The sequence below is a fragment of the Somniosus microcephalus genome, chromosome 2 (genome assembly GCF_052327205.1).
Source record: "Somniosus microcephalus isolate GS21.2 chromosome 2, FLI_Smic_1.0, whole genome shotgun sequence".
In the NCBI taxonomy this organism is placed as follows: Eukaryota; Metazoa; Chordata; class Chondrichthyes; order Squaliformes; family Somniosidae; genus Somniosus; species Somniosus microcephalus.
This window is the reverse complement of record NC_140988.1, coordinates 49,683,471-49,695,667: the sequence shown is the minus strand read 5'-3', so window position 1 is coordinate 49,695,667 and position 12,197 is coordinate 49,683,471.

Below are 12,197 nucleotides of genomic sequence, written 5' to 3'. Positions count from 1 at the left end.
CAATGTGTAATGAAGATATACCCCTACAGCACAAGGTGGATAACTTCTTGTTTGCCTACCAGAATGCGACACATGCGGTTACCAACCAAATTCCAGCCATGATGTTCTTCAATCGAAGACTACGATGCCGCTTGGATTTGGTTAAGCCAAACATCAGAAGAGATGTGGAGAACAGGCAGTTTCAGAATATGAATGAAAGGCCGACCAGGAGTTTTAAGATAGGTCAACCAGTTTTGGCCCGGGACTACCGCACAGAGAAATGGCAGCCAGGAACGATCTGTACACGGCAAGGACCTCTAATGTATACCGTGGACGTTGGAGAGAGTATTGTAAGATGCCATGCTGACCAGATTCTAGAGTCACTGGGAAACGTCAACTCCACACCACGATCTGATACACCTGGCGATGAAACCGAAGTACCAATTGCATCTACCTCAGAATCGGTGATATTGGAAGCAGACGAACCAAACAACGACATTGATCCCGACTCAACGTTGCCAGAAGAACCTGATACCCCAAAGAGGCGTTATCCAGACAGAATCAGGAAGCCTCCTCAAAGGCTGAACTTATAATTGCTTAACTTCAACTAATGTATCTAGCAACTGTAATTGTAAATATGTTATTTCATTGTTAATCGAATGTTATGTACTATTTAGCTAAAAGGGGAGGAATTGTAGTGTATGTGCTTTGTAGAAGGAACTATATTCTACAGCCCCTGTATACTGCAGTACCAGTAGTGACCACCCCTGTATATAAACCTGTGTAGTAACATTTGCATAGTAGTTCCAGGTTGCCTCCATTCAGTAAAGACCTGTTATAACCAACTCCTGCAGTCCGTGTCTCAATTATACACGGACATAATAGTTGGGACCTGGGACGATGCAGTGAAAGGGTGCCTGCATGTGCTGGTTGTTGTGACCAGGATGATGCAGTGAAAGGGTGCCTGCATGTGCTGGTTGTTGGGACCAGGATGATGCAGTGAAAGGGTGCCTGCATGTGCTGGTTGTTGGGACCAGGATGATGCAGTGAAAGGGTGCCTGCATGTGCTGGTTGTTGTGACCAGGATGATGCAGTGAAAGGGTGCCTGCATGTGCTGGTTGTTGTGACCAGGATGATGCAGTGAAAGGGTGCCTGCATGTGCTGGTGTTGGGACCAGGATGATGCAGTGAAAGGGTGCCTGCATGTGCTGGTTGTTGTGACCAGGATGATGCAGTGAAAGGGTGCCTGCATGTGCTGGTGTTGGGACCAGGATGATGCAGTGAAAGGGTGCCTGCATGTGCTGGTGTTGGGACCAGGATGATGCAGTGAAAGGGTGCCTGCATGTGCTGGTTGTTGGGACCAGGATGATGCAGTGAAAGGGTGCCTGCATGTGCTGGTGTTGGGACCAGGATGATGCAGTGAAAGGGTGCCTGCATGTGCGGTTGTTGGGACCAGGATGATGCAGTGAAAGGGTGCCTGCATGTGCTGGTGTTGGGACCAGGATGATGCAGTGAAAGGGTGCCTGCATGTGCTGGTGTTGTGACCAGGATGATGCAGTGAAAGGGTGCCTGCATGTGCTGGTTGTTGTGACCAGGATGATGCAGTGAAAGGGTGCCTGCATGTGCTGGTTGTTGTGACCAGGATGATGCAGTGAAAGGGTGCCTGCATGTGCTGGTGTTGGGACCAGGACGATGCAGTGAAAGGGTGCCTGCATGTGCTGGTGTTGGGACCAGGACGATGCAGTGAAAGGGTGCCTGCATGTGCTGGTGTTGGGACCAGGACGATGCAGTGAAAGGGTGCCTGCATGTGCTGGTGTTGGGACCAGGATGATGCAGTGAAAGGGTGCCTGCATGTGCTGGTGTTGGGACCTCGGGTTGCCACCTCTGGTTGAAGTATTCTTGGAGGTTTCATCACGTGACCTGCCCCCACGCTCCCGCCATTGGCCACCCAACACAGCCATCTTCATGGCCTTCCCATGCCAATTGGAAAGTGAAAAGACTTTTCATTAGCCAATTGGATGATGCTTGACTGTCAGTCAAACAGCCCTTTGTCCTACCTCCAATCATTTTATTAAAGCTAATAAACAGAAGTGTTCAAAGAAAATGGGGAAAAAAATACATCCGATTTTCTCCAGGGTTTTTGTGCAGCAGTGCCCTGGAGATTAATCTTCAATTCCTGGAGACTCCAGCCCAATCTGGGTGGGTTGGCGATCCTAGTGGGACCTGCCTTTGGTCGGAGACTTGTTGTTTTATTTAATTTTTTTATGTGTTCTTTGTGTACATTTTTTATGGGCTGTACAAACATTTTTGTGGGTCAGCTGTGTACTGAAGTGCTTTTTGTACTATTGGCACTCTTTGGGCATGTCTTAGCTCAGTCAAGGTGAAGGAGTTCCCAGGACACAGCCAGTATCATCTGAAGGTGGGAGCGTGCACACTATCAGAGTTTGTTCTTACAGTGTAGTAGCTCCAGTCAAGTATTACAGCACACAGTGACAGGTTTAATTTAACACGGCTGATTTGATAAATCGAGGGTAATAGAGATTACATACAAGTCTCGTCTGATACAACATTTACATTTTCTTTTCTTTTTTCTCCTATTGTCTTTTAAAGGCACTGATTCTTGTTGATCTATTCTTCAATGTGGACAAGCAGCTTTCCAGTACCACACTCAGTGCCCCTTCTTCATACTTGTGCCTAGATGGTATGGCCTAGGAATTGGGCCACGTATCACCTGTTTTTCAGGCACTAAGGACCCAAAACGGCAGGATTGATGCGTGCGCACACATCCGGCTGGAAGTGCACCACCTGCCATTTTGGTTTAGGACATAGCGCTCACATTAGGTTTGCACGGCAGCAGTAGTTAAAGTTAAAAATAATTTATGCACTGCTGGTGTTGTTTGCCTCACCGATAGTAAGGCTGCAATCATGGGCAGTCTGGTAGGGCTGCCTCTGGGTATAGAGCACAATTGGGAGCACCAAGGAAGACACCGTAGAGCATGATAAGCTGCCAGAAGAGGGAGGGGGAGGGCACTGCGGAGGAGGCCATATTCACAGAGAGTCTTCACAGAGCAATTCTCCTACCTCTACTTCACTGGCGAGCAATGTATGAGGCGCCTTCGCTTTATCAAGGAGGCTGTTACCGAGCTAATTCAGCTGTTGCAGTCACAACTCCAGTCGCAAACCAGGACACATCCTGTGGCTGTCAAGGTCACCTTCGCATTCAATTTTTATGCCACAGATTCCTTTCAACTGCAACAGGTGACATCAGCAACATCACAGTTCGCAGTACACAGACATCAGGAAGGTTATTGAGGCTCTCTACACCACGAGAAACACTTGCATCTCCTTTCATATTGACAGAGAGAAGCAGGACGAGAGAGAATGAGGTTTTGCAGTTATGGCAGAGTTCCCCAAGGTGCCATTGACTGCACCTACATTTTTAAAATTGCTTTTGGGATGTGGGCATCATTGGCAAGACCAGCATTTATTGCCCATCCCTAACTGCCCTTGAGAAGGTGGTGGTGAGCCACCTTCTTGAACTGCTGCAGTCCATGTGGTGAAGGTACTGCCACAGTACTGTTAGGGAGGGTGTTCCAGGAATTTGACCCAGCGACAATGAAGGATCGGCGATATACTTCTAAGTCAGGATGGTGTGTGACTTGGAGGGGAACTTGGAGGTGGTGGTGTTTCCATGCATCTGCTGCCCTTGTCCTTCTAGGTGGAAGAGGTCACGGGTTTGGGAGGTGCTGCTGAAGAAGCCTTGGCGAGTTGCTGCAGTGCATCGTGTAGATGATACACACTGCACCCACGGTACGCCGGTGGTGGAGGGAGTGAATGTTTAAGGTGGTAGATGGGGTGCCAATCAAGCGGGTTGCTTTGTCCTGGATGGTGTTGAGCTTCTTGAGTGTTGTTGGAGCTGCACTCATCCAGGCAAGTGGAGAGTATTCCATCACACTCCTTACTTGTGCCTTGTAGATGGTAGAAAGGCTTTGGGGAGTCAGGAGATGAGACACTCGCCGCAGAATAACTAGCGTCTGACCTGCTCTTGTTGCCACAATATTTATGTGGCTGGTCCAGTTAAGTTTCTGGTCAATGGTGACCCCCAGGATGTTGATGGTGGGGGATTCGGCGATGGTAATTCCATTGAATGTCAAGACTCTCGCTTGTTGGAAATAGTCATTGCCTGGCACTTCTGTGGCATGAATGTTACCTGCTACTTATCAGCCCAAGCCTGAATGTCGTCCAGATCTTGTTGCATGCGGACATGGACTGCTTCATTATCTGAGGAGCTGTGAATGGCACTGAACACTGTGCAATCATCAGCAAACATCCCCATTTCTGACCTTATGTTGGAGGGAAGATCATTGATGAAGCAGCTGAAGATGGTTGGGCCTAGGACACTGCCCTGAGGAACTCCTGCAGTGATGTCCTGGGGCTGTGATGATTGACCTTCAATCACCACCACCATCTTCCTTTGTGCTAGGTATGACTCCAGCCAGTGGAGAGTTTTCCCCCCGATTCCCATTGACTTCAGTTTTACTAGGGCTCCTTGATGCCACATTCAGTCAAATACTGCGTTGATGTCAAGGGCAGTCACTTTCACCTCACCTCTGGAATTCAGCTCCTTTGTTCATGTTTGGACCAAGGCTGTAATGAGGTTGGGAGCTGAGTGGTCTTGGCAGAACCCAAACTGGGCATCAGTGAGCAGGTTATAGGTGAGTAAGTGCTGTTTGATAGCACAGACGATAACACCTTCCATCACTTTGCTGATGATTGAGAGTAGACTGATGGGATGGTAATTGGCCGGATTGGATTTGTCCTGCTTTTTGTGGACAGGACATACCTGGGCAGTTTTCAACATTGTTGGATCGATGCCAGTGTTGTAGCTGTACTGGAACAGCTTGGCCAGAGATACGGCTAGTTCTGGAGCACAAGTCTTCAGCACGATAGCCGGGATGTTGTCAGGGCCCATAGCCTTTGCTGTATCCAGTGCGCTCAGCTGTTTCTTGATATCACGTGGAGTGAATCGAATTGGCTGAAGATTGGCTTCTGTGATGGTGGGGACCTCAGGAGGAGGCCGATATGGATCATCCACTTGGCACTTCTGGCTGAAGACGGTTGCAAATGCTTCAGCCTTGTCTTTTGCACTCACGTGCTGGGCTCCACCATCATTGAGGATGGGGATATTCATGGAGCCTCCTTCTCCCATTAGTTGTTTAATGGTCCACCACCATTCACGACTGGATGTGGCAGGACTGCAGAGCTTTGATCTGACCTGTTGATTGTGGGATCGCTTAGCCCTTTCTATAGCATGTTGCTTCTGTTTTTTAGCATGCATGTAGTCCTGTGTTGCAGCTTCCCCAGGTTGGCACCTCATTTTTAGGTATGCCTGGTGCTGCTCCTGACATGCTCTTCTACACTCCTCATTGAACCAGGTGACACCTGGTGCTGCTCCTTGCATGCTCCACATCAGTACCCTAGAATATTTATCAATCCCAATGGACTCCACTCCCTCAATGTACAACTGGTTAGTGACCACAGGCAAAGCATTATGCAGGTCTGTGCCTGTTATCCCACCAGCAGTCACGACTCTCATTTTGCACCAGTCCTCTTTGACGCCCACCAGACCTCCAAGGCTGGCTATTGGGTGACGAGGGTTATCACCTCCGGACGTGGCTCATGGCTCCAGTTAGGAACCCATTCGTACCTGACCTACAATGAGAGACATGCTGTCACAAGAAACATCAAGCAAACAATCGTTCAGGCAGAGCTTTGCAGTACACCTCAGATTTGCGGTTGTCTGCTCCACAACTTTGCTTATCATGATGGAGCAGCGTTTACCACCACCTGCAAACCAACACATTTAGAAGGAGGAGGAGGAAGAGAGGAGGTGACCAAGAGAACCCCTTTCTGCCCAAGTTCTCAGAGACCAGCTCATCGAGCAGCGGTTGAACAAAGTCACGTCTACCACTCCCAACAATCCGACAATCAGAACCTCTCTCTTGCACTCAACATCACATTGCCTTCCTTCACTCCAGACATTTTGGTCTTGCCCTCAGTTCAGTACAAACATAAATGCAACACCTAATTCAAACCAAAAACCAAATTTAACAAATAAATAATCTCAGCTTTTATACAAAATGTGATTTCATCCTTATACATACCCTTAGTGCCTGTTTTACGTGTTCCTTTGCCCAACCTAGTTCTCCTACAAGGTGCTTCCCAAATGGCTATTGCTTGGGAGGTGGGAGATTCCATTGAAGGCACTCCAGATGGTCTTGGTGGGCGACCTCAGGCAGCTCTGAGCCTAGAGGACCTGACTGCAGACTGCACCATTTTGGCCTGGGATGTGCAGCAGTCTGGGATGGCTGGATGAAGGTCATCGGCGAGGGCACTAGCCCAGGAAGCAGGCATGATGTCATCCTGAGAAAGGAGAACAGGTGCCTCTCCCATGGAGCCAAGGTCAGTCTCCTGGGGCAGTGCCTCAGCACTCCAAGTGCTCTGTTGGAGAATAGAGTGCTAAAATGATATGACTCCCTGAAAGCCCCTTTCAACAGAGGCCTCCAGAGCCAATATGGCAGCCATCGGAGCTTCCCTGGCAGCAGTTTGTGCTGTGATGGAAGTTGTTAGGTTTGTTATATGCTCCATCAGGGTGGGTTCCACTGCACTGCTGATGGAGCTGACCACTCACTCGTTCCACATTGGAAGGAATGGGCTCCATGTCCTGCGCAAGTTGGAGGTGGTCTCCTCCATATGCCACAGCATTGTGTGCAAGCTCTCCGGCAGGCTGCTCAGTCCATCAAGCATTTCCTAGTGTATGCCTATTAGCCTTCTTCGGTAGCCTGGCCCATCGAAGTCTGCATCTGAATCCTCTGCAGCAGAACTAGTAAGTGACCTTGCCCTCTGGCGAGCTGGCACCTGTAGCATCCTAACGCTCTGCCCTAGCTCCTGTGCAGTTCTGCCCAATGAATCACCACATGCAGATGCTTCATCCAATAACAACAATAAATTGCATTTATGTAGCAAACATCCCAAGGCGCCTCAGAGGAGTGTTATCAAACATAATTGGGTACCAAGCCACATCAGGAGATATTAGGACAGATGATGTAGGTTTAAAGGAGCATCTTAAAGGAGGAGAGAGAGGTAGAGAGGCGGAGAGGTTTAGGGAGGGAATTCCAGCGCTTAAAACGTAACCTCCACGTGGTCTCAAAAGCTGAGCTGGTGGCTGCAAGAGTTAGATCAAGTGATCTTCATCATCACTCTTGAAGAGATCGCAAAGTCTCTGAAGAATGGATTCAGCCAAGAATATTTTTTTGTGGACTTTATAGGATTTTTCTGAGGGTAGTTTCCCTGTTATGGGATCGCCCTGTGCAGATACGTGAAAGACTGGTTTTGTTAAAACTCCAGAGAACACATGGCAGTTGGCTGTGACAAAAGAACTCATCCAGTATGCATGGGTTCACCCGACAGTCCTGGAAAAAGGAAGTGGGCCATTGAACTAGATTAGAAAAACCATTCTAAAATGCAAAAACACTTCTCACCTCCATCTCAGAAGAGAAGCAGAACAATGAACCCACTAGCTCACCCAGCAAAGACCAAAAGATATGTCCCAGACTTAGGACCATTAACCCAATACCCATGGGTCCGACGATGACCCATCACTGATTTAGCACCGGAGTGCTCAGAAGCAAATGGATTTTTAAGACTGGTGGGAAAAGACAGGCAGACTATCTATAACGACAGATTCTTTTCCACCATTCTCTCTCTCCCGCTCCTGCTCCAACAAGACAAGAAGTACCAGAGAAAGCCGACGAGCAGAGCTATCGAAACCAGGGTAAGCATAATCTCTCAGAAGGGAAGTTTTTGGGCTATTCCGAGGGGGGAGCTTCGTTTGGTTTAGCCAGGCGGAAGGGGTTTATGCGACTGGGTAATTCGTTGGTAGGGGTGGAATCAGCGTCCACCATAGCTGTTTTTAAGGGAATTACTGCTTGTTATAGGCCCCAGTTTTGTACTGTATGTATGTTGTTTGTAATCTGGATTTTATTCTCCACAGGGACAGTGATTTTGTTTAGTAGTGCATATTTTAGCCGGTGTATGTTAGACCAAATAAATACAAGTTTGATTTTTCACCGAAGCATTCCTGTCCGTGACTTATTTCATTTACACTCTGAATAATAATTCCCGGGTATAGAACTTTCGTAAGGCGGGGGCGATTCGAACCGTCCATCTAGCAATTGGGCTAGGATCAAAACCGCTTACATCTCCTGGCGACCAGCAGCAGGATCTGGGTTAAAGGATCTGGGTTAAAGCAGTGTAAAAAACCGGCGGCAGAAGCTTGGTTTATAAGAGTGTAAATCAGTCATGGACAGCGCTTCTGGCGAAAGATCCCAAATGGAGGAAAGGATTTCTTCATATGTGTTTAAGAAGGTTAACATCACTAAGAAGTGGGTGCTAGGCTTGTTGCGTGCTGAGCGTCCGGTGGACGCAGCGGCAGAATGGACAGAGGGCAAGGAGCATAGGCGCAGCATTGAAAAGGCGATATGGCTCATCTGTCTACGAAGACAAGTGCAACTGCTAGATAAGCAGTTTGCTATGTTAGAGGCAGAGCTCAGGGAGTCAGAGGCACAGTCAGACACAAGGGCTGTAGTAGGGAGCAGGTTATGCATGGAGTTAAGGGATGAGAAGCAGGGAAGAATAAGCCAGGAGGAAACCTTTCGTAACCATAAGGAGTTCTTGCAATGCCAGATAACTGAGGCAAAGGGGAACGAGAGGGTGGTTAGGGAGGAGAATGCTCGCTTGTCGAGTGAGGTAAAGTTGCTGGGAGAGCAGTTGAAGGATATTCAGGTGGCACACAGAGTCACCAGCACTGGAGGGTTTGATACGGGTAATCATGGTCCTTGCCAGGAGCAGATCCGGAATTTGACCAATGCTCTATCTAAGGCCAAAGGGATGGTCTGCTTGGTAGCTCCGGGAATGGCCCGGGTAGATGAGAAAGAGCAGGAGGGAGATAAGGTGGACTGTAAGGCAGAGGAGGACGCTTGACCACCGCCCAAAGTGCCGGGATCAGGACCCATGTGCCCTGTCCAGCAGTGGAAATACGGTGCGCCCGTAGGCAGTCAAGAGAAAGAAGCACTGCAGAGTGACTTTGTGGTCCCGTATACAAACCCCCAGCTGCAGGAAATGGTCTCTAACCTGACCAAACTGACCAGCACAGGGGACCCATCTGTCTATTTTACGGATGTGGAGCAGGTGGGGGGGATCAATAACTGTAACGAAGCCGAGACAGCCAAATTACTTTTATGTTCGCTGGATAGGAGGTTGTACCAGTTGCTCACAGCGGGTAGCAAGAGGGGGCAGGGTACGTTAGGGGGGATAAAGGAGGAATTGGGCCTCAATGATGGAAGTCCTTTCTCCCGAGTGGAAAGGACACTGCAATCAGCTGGGGGGGCACCGCAGGCTTTCGTGGACAGGCTTTGGCCCATCTACCGGAGTGCCTGTGCGGGGGTGCCTGACCGGGCGCAGCTACAGGGGGAGCTTAGGGCTCATTGGCTGAGCACCCTGGTGGCGAACAGCCTGCCCAGGATCAAGGCCAAAGCAGAGGGGTGGTTCGATTCCAGGGATCCCCAGGCCACAGAAGAGAGTGTGATCTGGCAGTTAACGCTCTCTTTTAAAAATGGTAGGGGTGAGGATGACAAACCAAAGGGCAGAATACACGAGTTAAAGCCTAGTGGAGGCAACGTTAGGAGAGAGTGGCGCCAGGAAGGGGGTAGCTCAGAGAAGAAGCAAGGTTGTTGTAGGTGCAGGAGTAAACAGCACTGGAGGAAAGACTGCCCAGTCTCTGACAATAGGAGCGGGAAAGGGGATCCTCCAGCGCCAGTGCAGAAAGCCGCAGCTGTGGCAGGAAGCAGCACTGATCCATTCGCAATATTAGTGGCTGCTCTCCGCGCAGTTTTTCCGGCAGGGCAGGGTAGGGTGGACGCGGCAGCAGGCAGCGTACTCCCATCCGCCCCGAACAATCCCGACCCATGACTAGGGGCTTCTCAGCCCATTTACCTATGCCCGCTAAGTTATGATGCTTGGAAGAGACCGTGCGTGAAAATGGGGGTGGAGAAGGTGCAAGGGACCTATCTGCTGGACACTGGAGCACCATTGTTTATGCGGATAAGCTGACCACATCACCTCTATCGAGCGGGGTCCCACATAACTTAGTAGGGTTCACCGGGAACGAACAGGCTGGGTCTTTCTTCATCCCGCTAGCCATCGATCTGGGTACACTCCATACGGAGTGGAAATGTGTCCTGATGCGGTGGGAGCGGGAGGGAATAGGCATTTTGGGGGCAGACTTCATACTGGCCCACAAGATATTGGTGGATTTCTGGAATCACTGTCTTTGGGGGGCAGTATGCATGGGAAAGGAGAAGGAGGTGGTAGTTATTGTAGTGTATGTACCCGTCTACCTTTAAGGGAACTATTGAATGTAACCGTTCACCTTTAAGGGAACTACTTTAGGTGTGGCACTATTTGTTTGGCTTCTGTATACTGTAATACCGATAGTGACCACACCATTATATAAGTGTTGTAGCAGGATTTCTGGGGCAGATTCGCCCGGACCTTCGAATAGTAAAGACCTGTTTGTTTGTTACTTCTGAAGTCTGTGTATTTATTAACTGCACAACCCACAGACTTTACAGTGGCGACGAGTCCGATCGTACCCTGCGGCAAGATTACCATAAGCAACGAAGAGCGTCGAAGAGAGACAACCGCCCTCGTCGTGCTACCAAAAGAAAACACGAGGCTGCAACAACAGAAAGCAGGAAGACTAACAACAAAAGCTGTATCAGCAACAGGCACTGACTACCCTTCTGCCACGGTGCGGAGTGAGCCGACCAGCAAGAAACAAGACGGCTGAAGAGACTGTGAGTAGGGGAAGGTGTAGAAGCATCCGGAGGATAAGGGCAGAGCACTCGACCTCGGTCGAGGGGGAGCTGTGCCGGCCAAAAGTCGGGTCCAATGGCGTCGGGTGACAGCCGGACCGCGATCGGCGGGACAATCGGGGCAGCGACCACAGCCACGAAGCGCTGAGCCTGCGAGTAGGCGCGGGAAGAGAAACCCAGCCGCAGCCGGGGAGGGAAACACCGGTCTGCGAGAGGGCTGGGGAGGCGAACGGGAACCGTGCGGGTGAGAGCCGGGTGCGGAGAGAGAGACTGCGAGGAGCCGGTCCAGCGGCTGAGCTGTTCTCCACCAACGGGGTACTCAGAGCCGGCAAAACCGAACGTGCGGGAGTGGGTGAGAGACACAGCCGAAAACGGGGTGAGAGACTGCGCGAGAGCCAGTCCAGCGGTGAGCTGTTCTCCACCAACGGGGTACCCAGGGCCGGTAGCATCGAACGTGCGGGTGAGAGAGACAGAGCCGGGTACGGAGAGAGAGACTGCGCGAGAGCCAGTCCAGCGGCTGAACTGTCCTCCGCTAACGGGGTGTACCCAGCGCCGGTAGAGCCGTGCGGGCGGGAGGAAAAGACATAGCCGAGTAAGGGGAGCTGTGCGGTAGCCAGCCAGCGGCTGAACCTGTCCGAGGAGGGGGAAGCGTACCCCTTCCACCGGGAAGAAACGCGGGAAGCCGCCATTAGGCGGAGAAGACGCCAGAAGCGGGAAACCGCCATTGAAGTGGGCGGGGCGAGAAAGGAAGAGCGGGAAACCGCCATTTTCGCGGGAAAACCGTCATCTTGATTGACATACCGCCATTGAAGTGGGCGGGGAGAGAAGGAAAGAGCGGGAAACCTCCGATTTCGCGGGAAAACCGCCATCTTAGAAACAAATAAATAAATAAGAAATACTGGTGCTGCTCCCAAGGGAAGAAAGATGCCTAAGCGAGGGAATATTAACGACTTTAATTCTGAAATAGAAGACTGGGCCACGTACGTGGAACGCATAGAGATCTATTGCGAAGCCAACAAAATAGAGGAAGACGACAAGGTGATAACATTGCTAAACTCGATGGGGGCAAAAACATACGGGCTCTTGAAGCATCTAATAGCACCAAATAAACCAGCGGATCAGACCTTCGAAGAGATTGTGGCTGTGCTGAAGGACCACTTGAACCCCACACCGCTGATGCTGGCTGAACGATTCAAATTCTACGCAAGAACGCAGAAGAAAGACGAAAGCAATGCGGAATACTTGGTCGAACTGCGTAGGCTAGCGAAATACTGCCAGTTCGGAG